Source organism: Macaca fascicularis, chromosome X, assembly GCF_037993035.2.
Source record: "Macaca fascicularis isolate 582-1 chromosome X, T2T-MFA8v1.1".
Lineage (NCBI taxonomy): Eukaryota > Metazoa > Chordata > Mammalia > Primates > Cercopithecidae > Macaca > Macaca fascicularis.
The window spans coordinates 135,385,683-135,398,376 of record NC_088395.1 but is presented as its reverse complement, the minus strand read 5'-3'; the positions used below and the strand labels follow the sequence as shown (position 1 = coordinate 135,398,376).

The following is a 12,694-nucleotide window of genomic DNA, read 5'->3' as shown; positions in this document are numbered from 1 at the left end:
AAGCATTACGGCAAAAATTCCATTGCTGAATTATATGATAGCGTTAGTGAATTAATAAATAATAATAGATGATAAATAATATAGGGACTGAACTAGATAATACATTTATGAAGAAGTAGAGGGAGAAAAAGATTAAAGGGATAGTCTTGGGAGAAGATCAATTTTCAGATAAGCTAAAATAACATTTTATATTCAGAAAATTAATGGAGTTAAGTCCTGTAATGCACAAAGTCCAGTTGAAGTAAATTTCACTGCAGACTGTAAAAAGGAAAGGAGATGGAAATTGCCTAGTTCTGAAGTGATAACCATTGGAGTTCTAATATGAATCAGTCTGCATCTATGATTTGCATGACTGTGTTTGCCTTCCAGGTAATTGGGAATTTAATTGCTATCAGGATAAAATTTGAGTATTATTTGCAAATTATATCAATGCAATGCATCCCAATGTGCGTTTTTGAGAGTGATTGTAATTAGGCAAATGGAAGGGCTGCAGTTGGTGCTGGACTTCAGTATAGAACTTAAAAAGAGCTTATCTTCAGCATACTCCAGATTCTCTACTGCTACTACCCTCTTGTTCCTCACCTTACAGTGGTGTTCGAACTGCATCTGACCTTTTTGTCCCTCTCTCTGTTTCCTCCTCACACTGAAACAGACCCCTTCTAATCTCATTCCTGATATGTTTAAAGGAGCTCGTTAATGTCTTTATCCCTTATCTCTCCCAGATACTTTCTTTCTCTTTTTGCAAAGTAAAAAAATACAAAACCCAAGCTGAATCTCAACCACCATCTACTATCACCATAGTTTTATAAAAAGAAGGGGGCTTTAATGCCTCCCAGCCCCCAGGACATCATCTCAGGAAGGACATCATCTCAGAAAAATAGACAGCTTTTAACTGAATACATTTCGCTTTTTGACAAACTCTCATTACATTGACCTTATTTTCTAATTTTTTTTTAAAAGCCAAATTTTATCACAGCCCAGCACTATTTTGTAAACCGATGTCTGAAAACTGCTGTGATGTTGCAAAGGGAAGGGGTACTGATTTTTTGTGGTGGGGTAAAGTATAGTTATGGAACAAAGCAGGATGAAGCTAGGAGGTTCATCTTAGGGATCAGACAGTAGCAACAGGCTCTGGGGTAAAGTAGAAAGAATTCATGGAATATAGGGACGACAAGTAACGCTATATCGGTGGGGAAGCATGTTGGAGAGGGTTACAAGGACTTTACAAACATGGCTACTCAAGGGGAAATGACTATAGGTTCTTCCCATGGCTCTTACAACCTCCTTGACATGAATGGTTAGAATTGTAGGACTTTGTACGGTGTGGCTGGCCTTTTGCTGGCCATGTCACACTGTGCAGCCAGCTTCCTTGCTGCAGTGATTGGATATTGCAATTCCCCTTCCTCTGTAAGCACCACTGATATAAGCCCATTTTGGGTTGGCAAGACAGCATTTTTTATTGATTTGAATTCTGCAAAGTGTTCTGTAAGCAAAGTCTTCTAGAATCAGGGAGAGCAAAGTTGCTGAATTATGCATATGTTATATGTACATAGTATATTTGTACGCGTGTGTGTATTCCAACTTCTAAAACAGATTATACCAGTTTCTTTTTTTTTTCCTTTGCGAAAAAAAAAAAAAAAGACCAAAAGAGCTCAATCAAAGCTTCAACTAAGTGATGTCAGGGTTCCAGCTTTGGGGGTTGTTAGAAGCATCCTGAGGAAAAATTCAACAGAACAATGCCCTGTTGTTACTTGTGAGTGAAATCTACAGACCATCAGAGGGAGTACTTTAGCTGCTGTGAAAGGGCTCAGAGGGAGCCAGATAATAAATGTACAACAATCCAATGTCAGAAATGATCACTATTGCAAAATGAGACTGAAAGTCTATTTTTTTTTTTTTTTTTTTTTTTTTTTAGCAATTTATACAGATGAAGTCCCAACTCTGGCCATGGCCAATATTAGTTGGATAATTCTTTGAATCTGGCTAATGTGGAATCTTGCAAGGACAAAGAGGATTTGCTCATGAACTGGTAAGAGAGGTACTGGTCATGCATGCTTAAATGTGCTAATAGTTCTGGTCTTTAATGGTACCGACTTAATGAAGATGATGTTATGCATTTTTAATTGTTCGCCTATGATTCGACATTAGCCATGCCTTTCTAATATGAAGATTTGTTGGCTGGAACTGACATTAGCTGAAAGTGGATCCTTAACTTGTCAGTTCCTCCCACATCTTCCTTGCCTTTGTTTTCCCTAGTGCCTTTCAACTGAATTGATGAGCCCTATTTGCAGACCCAGATCACCCCCTAACCCTTTCCTAAATCAATGTTTAAAATGGCAGAAAATATATCAACAACCTCAGACTAATTTAACAGGGCTTGAAACACTGAGCCGGGAGTGAGCTTTGTGCATTCATTACACCCCTGAATTGCAGTGCTCCTCGCCCCCTTTCTAGGTTACTTTCGCTCTGTTCTCCCACTGTGCAGTTTGGTAATTTGGCCTTGTTTCCCTCTAGGACTAACTCCCCATGCAGAACCTTGCCTAACTCCTGCCAAACTTTTCTTCCTAGACTCTGCCCTAGCCCATTTCTTTGATACCTTATCAGTTGGCAAGATATGGACATATCATGATGATGATGCACACTGTGCTTCACTTCTGGGTTGAAACCTTTCTAGAAGTTCTTGTTACTGAGTTGGCTCTCCTCCCTCTGACTATTATTTGAGGCTATAAACACTGCTCTAGGTATTCCCAACTGTCCTGGCTGAGATCCTGCTCTGCAAACTGTGGTCAGATTCCCTCAAAACCTATTCTAGTTAATGGGTCTTTGCTTGGTCCAACTTCCTCTCCCCTCATGCATTGTGGCTGAATCCATCTATGATTTGTCTTTGTAGTTGATGTGAGGGTTTCTGCAAAAAGCTCTATCTCCAAAGTCTCCATCTATGATACCTGAAATTTCTTGCTATTAGAGATTCAGTACTTTGACATAGGATATTTTCTATAGGTAATGTCTGTAAGAATGCATATATTCCAGGTGTCTCAGGGTGTTCTAGGTTAAGCTGTGGTAATGAGTAAACCCAAATATGTAATAGCTCAATATAATAGTTTATTTCTTGCTCACATAGCAATCCTGTGTGGGTTCTCAAGTCAGCAGGGTGGTTCTCCTCCCCACAGTCATTTTGAGATTCAGGTTTTCCCCATTTTGTGGCCCCTCAATTCCCTAGGGCCTCATTGGCATCTATACACAGCTGGTGGAAGAAAAGAGCTAGACTGGAGTAAGACCCTTTTCTTAAAAGCTTTGACCTGAAGGTGGCGCCCTGTACGTATTCTCACATGCCATTGGTCAAAATTCAATCACATGTTCACATCTAATTGCAAGGGAGGCTGGGGAATGTAGTCTAGTCATTTTGCCAGGAAAAATATGGGAGAATAGATTTAGGAGGACAGCTAACAGTTGCTGCCATACCAAATAAGGATAACATGCTAACTCGTTTTCAGTCTTTAATGCCCTAACACAGTTTGGCTAATTAAATTGCTAATATCTTGGAAAACAGATGACGAAATAACAGGATATGAGCTAGGTCAGGAGAACAAAGTAGAGGAGTGTAGAGAATACATAGCCAAACATAGTTCATTGAATGGAAAGGTCAGATTTCCTTGAGGTGAAAAATTTGCAGAGATAGTGAGAGGTGACAACGTGCTAGCAGCCCTAGCTTGCTCTTGGCGCCTCCTCGGCCTCGTGTCTGCTCCGGCCGCACTTGAGGAGCCCTTCAGCCTGCCGCTGCGCTGTGGGGGCCCCTCTCTGGGGCTGGCCAAGGCTGGAACTGGCTACCTCTGCTCACGGAGAGGTGTGGAGGGGGAAGCGCGGGAGGGAGCCGGGGCTGTGCACGGCACTTGCAGGCCAGCGCGGGTTCTGGGTGAGCACGGGCTCCACGGTCTCGCAGCTGGTCCCGCAGCCGGCGCCTGCTGGGCTTGATCAGGGAAGAGCTCCCTCTGGGCTGCCAGACTGCCCGGGCTAGGAGCCGCAAAGTCCTGCAGCGAGTGCCAGTGAGAAGTAAAGCTGGCTGGGCTTCTGGGACGGGTGGTTACTTGAAGAACTTTTCTATCTAGCTAAAGGATTGTAAATGCACCAATCAGTGCTCTGTGTCTAACTGATCTGGTGGGGACTTGGAGAACTTTTGTGTCTAGCTAAAGGATTGTAAACACACCAATCAGCACTCTGTGTCTAGCAAAGGATTGTAAACACACCAATCAGCACTCTGTCAAAACGGACCAATCAGCTCTCTGTAAAATGGACCAATCAGCAGGATGTGGGTGGGGCCAGATAAGGGAATAAAAGCAGGCCACCTAAGCCAGTAGGGGCAACCTGCTCTGGTCCTTTTCCACGTTGTGGTGGCTTTGTTCTTTTCCTCTTCCCAATAAATCTTGCTGTTGCTCACTCTTCCAGTCTGCACTGTTTTTATGAGCTGTAACACCGGGAAGGTCTGCAGCTTCACTCCTGAAGCCAGCAAGACAACGAACCCACCAGGAGGGACGAACAACTCTAGATGGGAAGAATGAACAACTCCGGATGTGCCACCTTTATGAACTGTAACACTCACTGTGAAGGTCTGCAGCTTCACTCCTGAGGCCAGCAAGACCACGAACCTACTGGAAGGAATGAACAACTCCAGACGTGCCACCTTTAAGAGCTGTAACACTCACCGCGAAGGTCTGCAGCTTCACTCCTGAAGTCAGCGAGACCATGAACCCACCAGAAGGAAGAAACTCTGGACACATCTGAACATCTGAAGGAACAAACTCTGGACACACCATCTTTAAGAACTGTGTAACACTCACCACGAGGGTCCGTGGTTTATTCTCAAAGTCAGTGAGACCAAGAACCCACCAATTCTGGACACAATAGGACTCTTAGAAAGTCAGGGGTTAGCCTGAGCACGGTGGCTCATGCCTGTAATCCCAGCATTTTCGGAGGCCGAGGCTGGTGGATCACTTGAGCCCGAGAGTTTGGGACCAACCTTGGTGACGTGGTGAAACCTCATCTCTACTAAAAATACAAAAATCAGTCGGGCATGGTGGCGTCTGCTTGTAGTCCCAGCTACTATAGAGGCTAAGGTGGGAGGATTGCTTGAGCCTGGGAGGTGGAGGCTGCAGTGAGCCATGATTTTACCACTGCACTCCAGCCTGGATGACAGAGCGAGACTCTGTTGGAAGGAAGAAAGAGAGAGAGAGAGAGAGACAGAGAGAAAGAGAGAGAAAGAGAGAAAAAGAAAAGAAAAGAAAGAAAGAAAGAAAGATCGGTCAATATGAGGGTACTGGGAACAGGAGAGACAAGGGGATGGAAACAAAGTAAAGATGAAAAGGATGTCTCAGTTTGTTTCAGGTTAGCCCTGCTTCTACACCCAAAATGCTTCCCTGGTGAGGGTCTTCAAAATGTGAATAATCCAGCGTTATATTTAGTTCTGTGTCATCTGTCTTTGTGAAAGAGAGGGAGCCAAATACTCCCAGAGCCTAGGTTCTTAGTGTATCCCACCAGGTTCCTGATCTTATAAGATTTTTCAACTTAGTACAAAACCAGAAGAATTAAAATCCCATCAATTTCACCATTCTTTGGTCTTTGCTCAGATCACAGTGAAAGGATAGTTTTCTTCCAGCTATTCGTTTGGTGTCAGGCTACCCACTGGGAGCCTTATTATATATGAGGCAAAATCTCTTCATATAGGAATGGGTTCTGTTTCCTGTTAGACATGCCACGTTACACAAACAAGGACTGACCCCTAGTTCATTTATGTCCTCTTTTCCTCCACAGCCCGACAGACTGTGAGAGATTGACTCATGCTGGTGACCGACCAACACATCCTTAGCTAGCTGGGTCAGAGCATGAGTTTGTTCAGAAGGGGACAGGGAGGTGAGTGGGAAGCTGGAGGTTGCCAAGCAATGAACCTCAGATGTTATCTGCAGAGCTGTTAACGGGGCTGAATCTGATTTGTGTTTAGCCTGTAAGCACTTTGCAAAGGTAGATGGGAGGCAAAGGTCTGGAGATGCAGAGGCATAGAAACCATGGATTTTGCTTTTTAGCTTGTGTCCTGGATATGTTCACTGGGCAGCAAAAAGAATCATTGAAGGTGGAGAGTCACGGGCAGTCAATCCATTCTGGATGAATAGATTTCTAAGGGTCTAAGGGCCTCATTAGTATAGACAGTTATCCATGTAATGTGATGTGAGGCGTGCTCCAAAATATCATTTTCTTGCAGTGCCTGAAATCCCATCATTAAAGATCACCCTTTGAAAATCTTTCAAAGCAATTATAATAACTAAGTTTATTTAATAAGAAATTATGTAGCACTTACTATACACTAGACACTATTCTAGAGGCTTTATAGATATTAACACACTTATTCCTTGTAACAACCCTATGATGAAGGTACTATGTTTAGTATCCTCATTTTACAGATGAGGAAACAGAGAGAGCGAGAGAGAGAGAGAGAGAGACCCAAGAACACACAGCTAGTGAATGGCATAGCCAATATTACAAACCCAGGCAGACTGGCTCCAGAGTCTGTACTTTTAACCATTATTCTACACTGCCTTTTATATCATAGTATCTTACATTGATTTGGGGGAAGTGTAACCCATTCTAGCAGAAATTTATTAACCTAACCTTACTATTACCCCTTCCACCTAGTAAAGAGCAGCAAGACTCTGAATGATTTGCAGGGAAGAGGCATAAGGGGTCCTGATGAGACTACTAGGGGAAGGAGGGTATCAGGATGAGGGTATTGTTAAAGGGTTAGATCCCCCAGCACTTAGTCTCCCTAAACATGCATCACTCAAGGAAAAGTGCTTTTATCTCTATCTTCTACTTTGTATGAATTGGAGACAGGGTCTCACTCTGTTGCCCAGGCTGGAGTGCAGTAGCATGATCATAGACCACTGCAGCCTCAACCTCCCGGGCCCAAGCGATCCTCCTACCTCAGCTGCTCAAGTAGCTGGGACCACAGGGACATGCCATCATGCTCAAATAATTTTTTTTTTTTTTTTTTTTTTTTGTAGAGACAGGGTCTCCCTATGTTCCCCAGGCTGGTCTTGAACTCCTGGGTTCAAGTGATCCTCCTGCCTCGGTCTCCCAAAGTGCTAGGATTACAGGCACGAGCCACTATGCCTCGCCTCATTTCTTTTCTAAAAGACTGTATTTAGTATGCTCAGAGGTGGTATAAGCTGAACATGACACTAGGTAGACTCCCATCTACTCAGAGAAGAAAGAATGGTTTGGGCTGATTGGGAATCCATGGGCAACCATCTGAAAACCATTTTCTGTTCTGTAGTTGAAGTTAGTGCATCTTGCTGTCCCAGGATAGCTCCATGGAGGCTGCTCTGACAGGATTACTTCCTCTTGCCTGACTTTTCCATGGATAATTTGGTACTGGACACTGCTCTCTGATCACTCAGAGCTCCTGTTAGCTTTTTCCCATCTAACTTCTTCCTTACACCATTGAAAAAGGGCCACTGTTGTCTCTGCAGAATATTTTCACCTGATATCACATAGCCCATGGCTTTCAGTCTATAGCTGGCTCTTTTACACTCCCTATCTGTGCCTCTTCAAATCTTCAATTCTTGTATTAGACCAAGCTTGTCCAACCTGTGGTTCAACACAAATTCGTAAACTTTCTTAAAACATTATGAGATTTTATTGTGATTATTTTTAGCTCATCAGCTATGGTTAGTGTTAGTGTATTTTATGTGTGGCCCAAGACAATGCTTATTCTTCCAATGTGGCCCAGGGAAGCCAGATGTTTGGACACCCCTGTATTAGAATATATGTCTCACTAGGTGTTCCAGAGGAATATCTGGTGGAAAAGGAGAGGGGCATGATGATTTTGGTGGGTATTACCTCACCAGTCTTTGTCCCTGGAGCAACTTTCATGGCTAGATACTATAACTAAGTTAGTCAGTTAGCAGAAATCTAAGCACCTACAACGTGCAGGATGCTGGATAAACCACTGCATGCCCTAGGCAATCTGAGCTGACCTACCGTGGTCATTAAGTTCTCTTCTAGAAAAAGAACAAATAGCGTTATCTTGACTGACAGACTTTTCATTCCCTGTGCATAACTGAGGATCCAGCTTCTACACTTTGGCGCTGAGCTCGTTGTCTTCATAATTAATGCTAAAAAGAGCAGATTTGGAAAGGACACAGGAACAAGAGGCTTTGTCTCCAGAGGGAGCCTTAGAAGTGGACTTGGTGCTTTTCCCCCCACACCATTAATCCCCTATGGTCACGTGCAGGGAATACAAATGCCCTCCTCAGGCCCTCAGGTTCATTTTCACCATAAGACAATTGACCTATCGCCACAGTGAGGAGCAAAGCCTCAAACAAAGCAGCTGCCGAAAGGACTTTGTCAAGCTGGAAATGAATTATTAATATGGCTCTGAAAAGGAACAGCATTGGAAACCAGGCTCTTTATTATTTACATTAATGAGCTGGAAGACGATGCAGTGAGCAAAATCCCAAGTTTGGAGAATGCTACATTCTGAAGGGCAACAATGAGTGAAGAAACAATGAAATCCAACAAATGTAAATTCAGACTACTGTCTCTGAACAAAAAGCGCAAAGAGGGAGTGTTTTCAGAGCAGGAAAGGGCTAACGCAGGGCGGCAAGTCATTACTGAAATTCCCTACCGTCAGTTTGTTTGAGAATGAAGCTCAGACTTAGGAAGGCAAGAAAAAAAAAAAAAGCCTCAGATTGCCTGCTGGACAGACACAATGCTATACACCTATCAAAGGAGGCGGCATTATCTCTATTAGAGATGTGTGCCCCAGTACAATATGCCATTCGTTTCTTATCTAGGTTGAACGGGAAAGTCAATTATTCTAATACAATATCATATTCTGCTCCTCAGAGAGATTCCGAGTCTTCACAGCTTGATTGGCAGAGGAGTGTGTGTGTGTGAAGGCTTTCTGTATACTCTTTAACGCTAATTGCTTTCTTTTTGCTACATACAGAGCCCTGTTTCCCACCAATACCCCGCCCCACTCCGCATCATCATAAATGATCTTTTGATTAACCTTCTCTTTTTTTCACTCCAGCCATATCGTCTAAATATTTCTCCCTGTCAGCCCCAGCCTGGCAATGCCAGAATTGATGTCTGCCTTCACAGGAAGCATAACAATCTCCTACGATGAGAGATGCAACAACATTTTGTGCCATTAAATTAGATCCTTCCCCAGATGGGTATTTCTGTTTTATCTGAATTGTACTTTGTCCTATTATATCTCTTGGTTGCTGGAAATTTGGTCACTTACCTTCCTCTGCAGTTCTGCCTTTTAGAGAGCTCCCAACTTCCGCCTCTTTTTGTCTTCAAGCATTTGTGGCCTTTTGGTTACTGGTTGTTTATCAGGCCTTGGACCCACTAGTTGCCTTCATTTTTCCTGCCCTCCTTTGCTCTGACTCTAGCTTGCCTACTTGGCCTAGTCCCATTACCAGCTCTGATTTCTAGAACCTGCATAATCTCTATCAAATTTCCTTACTTATCTGGGCTGCCTTCTCTCCTAGGTACTACTTTGACCTGCTACAATCAATACTTTGGAATGATGCTATTATGGGGACTTTTCCTTGTACAACTCCGTACCATTTCTTGCTAGTAAGGCTTTGGGTCAATTTGGGGAGAGAGAGGAGGATGGCTGAGGGGTGTGTGTGTGTGTAGCCATTTTGGAAGTTACTTTGAATACTTTTTGTTAAACTATTGCAGCAAGACAGGACATTTTAAAATAATCTTAAACCGTGTCAATAATATTGGTTTACAGTAATAGACTTGGGCTGCAGCTATCCTAATCCTGAATTTTGCATCAGAAAGGCCTTTGGCAATATTGAAGAAAGATTTGATTTGATTTAGCCGCTCCTATTAGTGAAGCATAATATAGTGCATATGCATATGTTTTTCTTGAAGTAGCAACAGTTATGGATGATCGTAAATGATCTTTGGCATTTTAGACTTTAAAAATTGCTTTCAAATATATTATCCTGTTTAATCCTTTTATTAGGTTGAACCATGTGAAGCTGCTGATATTTGAGCATTTTGACCTACAAAAATGAAATGGCAATTTCATACAGCTCACTCTAATAGTTTACAGATGAGCAAATTGAGGCTTAGCAAGATGAAGTGGCTTCTCCAAGGTCATTCATTTCCACACTAAGTAGTAGAGCTGGGGCTCAAATTCTCCTGTCTCACTCTCATTTTCTCCCTTGCTCTGTACCTTTGTTGCAAGTTCAAGATTCTCTAAAAAGCACTGGCCACAAATTCCAGAGTTGAAGTACAAGTTTTTACGTATAGTGACCCATTGGAATAAATGATTTTGAAATGCTGCTGGGTATTTTAAGAATAGTCTTAAAAACCTCAAATTGGCGGCCGGGCGCGGTGGCTCAAGCCTGTAATCCCAGCACTTTGGGAGGCCGAGGCGGGCGGATCACAAGGTCAGGAGATCGAGACCACAGTGAAACCCCGTCTCTACTAAAAATACAAAAAATTAGCTGGGCGCGGTGGCGGGCGCCTGTAGTCCTAGCTACTCAGGAGGCTGAGGCAGGAGAATGGCGTGAACCCAGGAGGCAGAGCTTGCAGTGAGCTGAGATCGCACCACTGCACTCCAGCCTGGGCAACAGCGTGAGACTCTGTCTCAAAAAAAAAAAAAAAAAAAAAAAAAAAAAAAAAAAAAAAAAACCTCAAATTGGCAAAGAAAAAAATAATAAATCATCACACAAATAGTAATATCCTAGCTGTGTGTTCTCTGGTTTGGAATATGACAGTATCTGCATATCTGTCTCACTCTTATTTATCTCTTGATCCCTATCTTTTAAAACAATTTATTTGCTATGTCTTTTTTTCTCATCTTCTCTCCTTACTGCCTCCCCCCGTCCTGGCCCCTGCCATTTATTTGTTTTGAGCTTAAGCTCTTGAGCTTCCTTCTTTCTTTAGTGGTTTCTTTCTTGGCCAAGACCTGATTGTACCACTGACCGCAATTCAATTCAATTCATTTCACCAAATAACATTGTAGAACAGGAAAACTGGAGTGTGGAATTAGACATCCCAGTGGCAGCCACAGCCACTTGTTCTCTGAGAGCTTCCTGTTTTCTCACCTGTCTGGAAGGTTCAGGAAGAGGCTGACAGGTGCCCAGTCTTGCACTGCAGCTAATGCTGTCCCAAGAGAACACCCTTCAGACTTGAACAGCCTCCTCTCTTTGCTGGGCCAGAATACTATTGTGAAGTGGTGCTTTACTTAAGTCAAACCGGAGAGTACCGTGCATATTAACAAGCACCCTAATGAGCATTAATTTTTGATGTTCTTCATTAACAAGCATTATAAACTATGACAAATTTTGGTTTGACTTTGTGCCAAAATGAGGGCGAGTTGTTTAAAGCTGGAAATCCGAAAGCTTCCCCTGGGACTTGGAAGGCTGCTCATTAATACTTCTGGAGCTCCCAAAGTCAGATGAGACAAATATATGGCTGGATCTGGTTTCCACTGCCTCTTCTCCTGCCTGCCTTCATTACATCTTTCTTTTCTAAGCGGACTGTCTCCCTAACTGCACCCCCCGCCGCCCCCCCACACACACACTCAAAATCACTTTTCACTTTAGACTGTTGGAAAAAATGCTCACATCTTGGGAGTTACTAGACCTAGTAATTGCCTGCAAATTTCAGATAATGAAACTTCCAGCTTCAAAACACAAATGCTTGGCAGGGATAAATAGATGGATGGAAAGATGTTTCTTTTAATTGAGAATTGGAAACTTCATTAGAATTTTTTTTAAAGAAGCCACATTCTGTTCTACTGCTTGTTGTTAAATAAGAAAAGTGCAAGCAATGATGTGTTTTAGTCATACATCAAACCCAAAGGAAGAAGAGGCATGCTAGGAGGGACATGAAAAGGGTTTTTTTGGCTCCAAACTTGCTTTCCGTTGGGCCTGGCAAAGTGCCCAAATTCTTGTTGTTAGATTGCCTCTTTAGGGTGTTCTGTTTTAATAGAGCTAATGCTTTGTATTACCTGGGAGGGGTAATCCGTTAGTTACCTGGTAACAGAATTTAATTATTTAATTACACTAATTGCCACCCTGCAGGCTTTGGAATTAAGGGCTTAAAATACAAAATGTGCAGCCGGGCAAGGTGGCTCATGCCTGTAATCCCAGCACTTTGGGAAGCTGAGGTGGGCAGATCACTTGAGGTCAGGTGATTGAGACCATCCTGTCCTACATGGTGAAACCTTGTCTCTACTAAAAATACAAAAATTAGCTGGGTATGGTGGCATGTGCCTGTAATCTCAGCTACTCGGGAGGCTGAGGCACAAGAATCGCTTGAACCCAGGAGGCGGAGGTTGCAGTGGGCCTAGATCGCGCCACTGCACTGCACTCCAGCCTGGTGACAGAGTGAGACTCCGTCTCAAAAAAAAAAAAAAAAATATATATATATATATATATATATATATATATTTACACACACACACACACACACATATAAATATACACACACATATACACACACACACACATATATATGTATATAGAATGAGCATACCTCCTTGGAAGCATAATGCTAGGGTTCCTTCCCCACGTGATGAGATGCTCTGGATAGCCTAGGGCAGTCAAAGGGCAGGAGGTTATGAGGTATCTAGATGTGGATAGGAACTGAAGAGTAACTTTCTCCTGCT

General features: G+C 42.8%; 1 long non-coding RNA gene across 1 annotated transcript in view; it reads right to left on the bottom strand.

Annotated features, from left to right (window-relative positions):
• Window positions 1–12,694, bottom strand: part of LOC107128562 (uncharacterized) — a 41,076-nt gene that overhangs the window by 12,044 nt on the left and 16,338 nt on the right. The window contains exon 3 of the long non-coding RNA XR_001487930.4: window positions 12,562–12,619. This is a non-coding gene — a long non-coding RNA (uncharacterized lncRNA). The remainder of the gene's footprint in view (window positions 1–12,561; window positions 12,620–12,694) is intronic.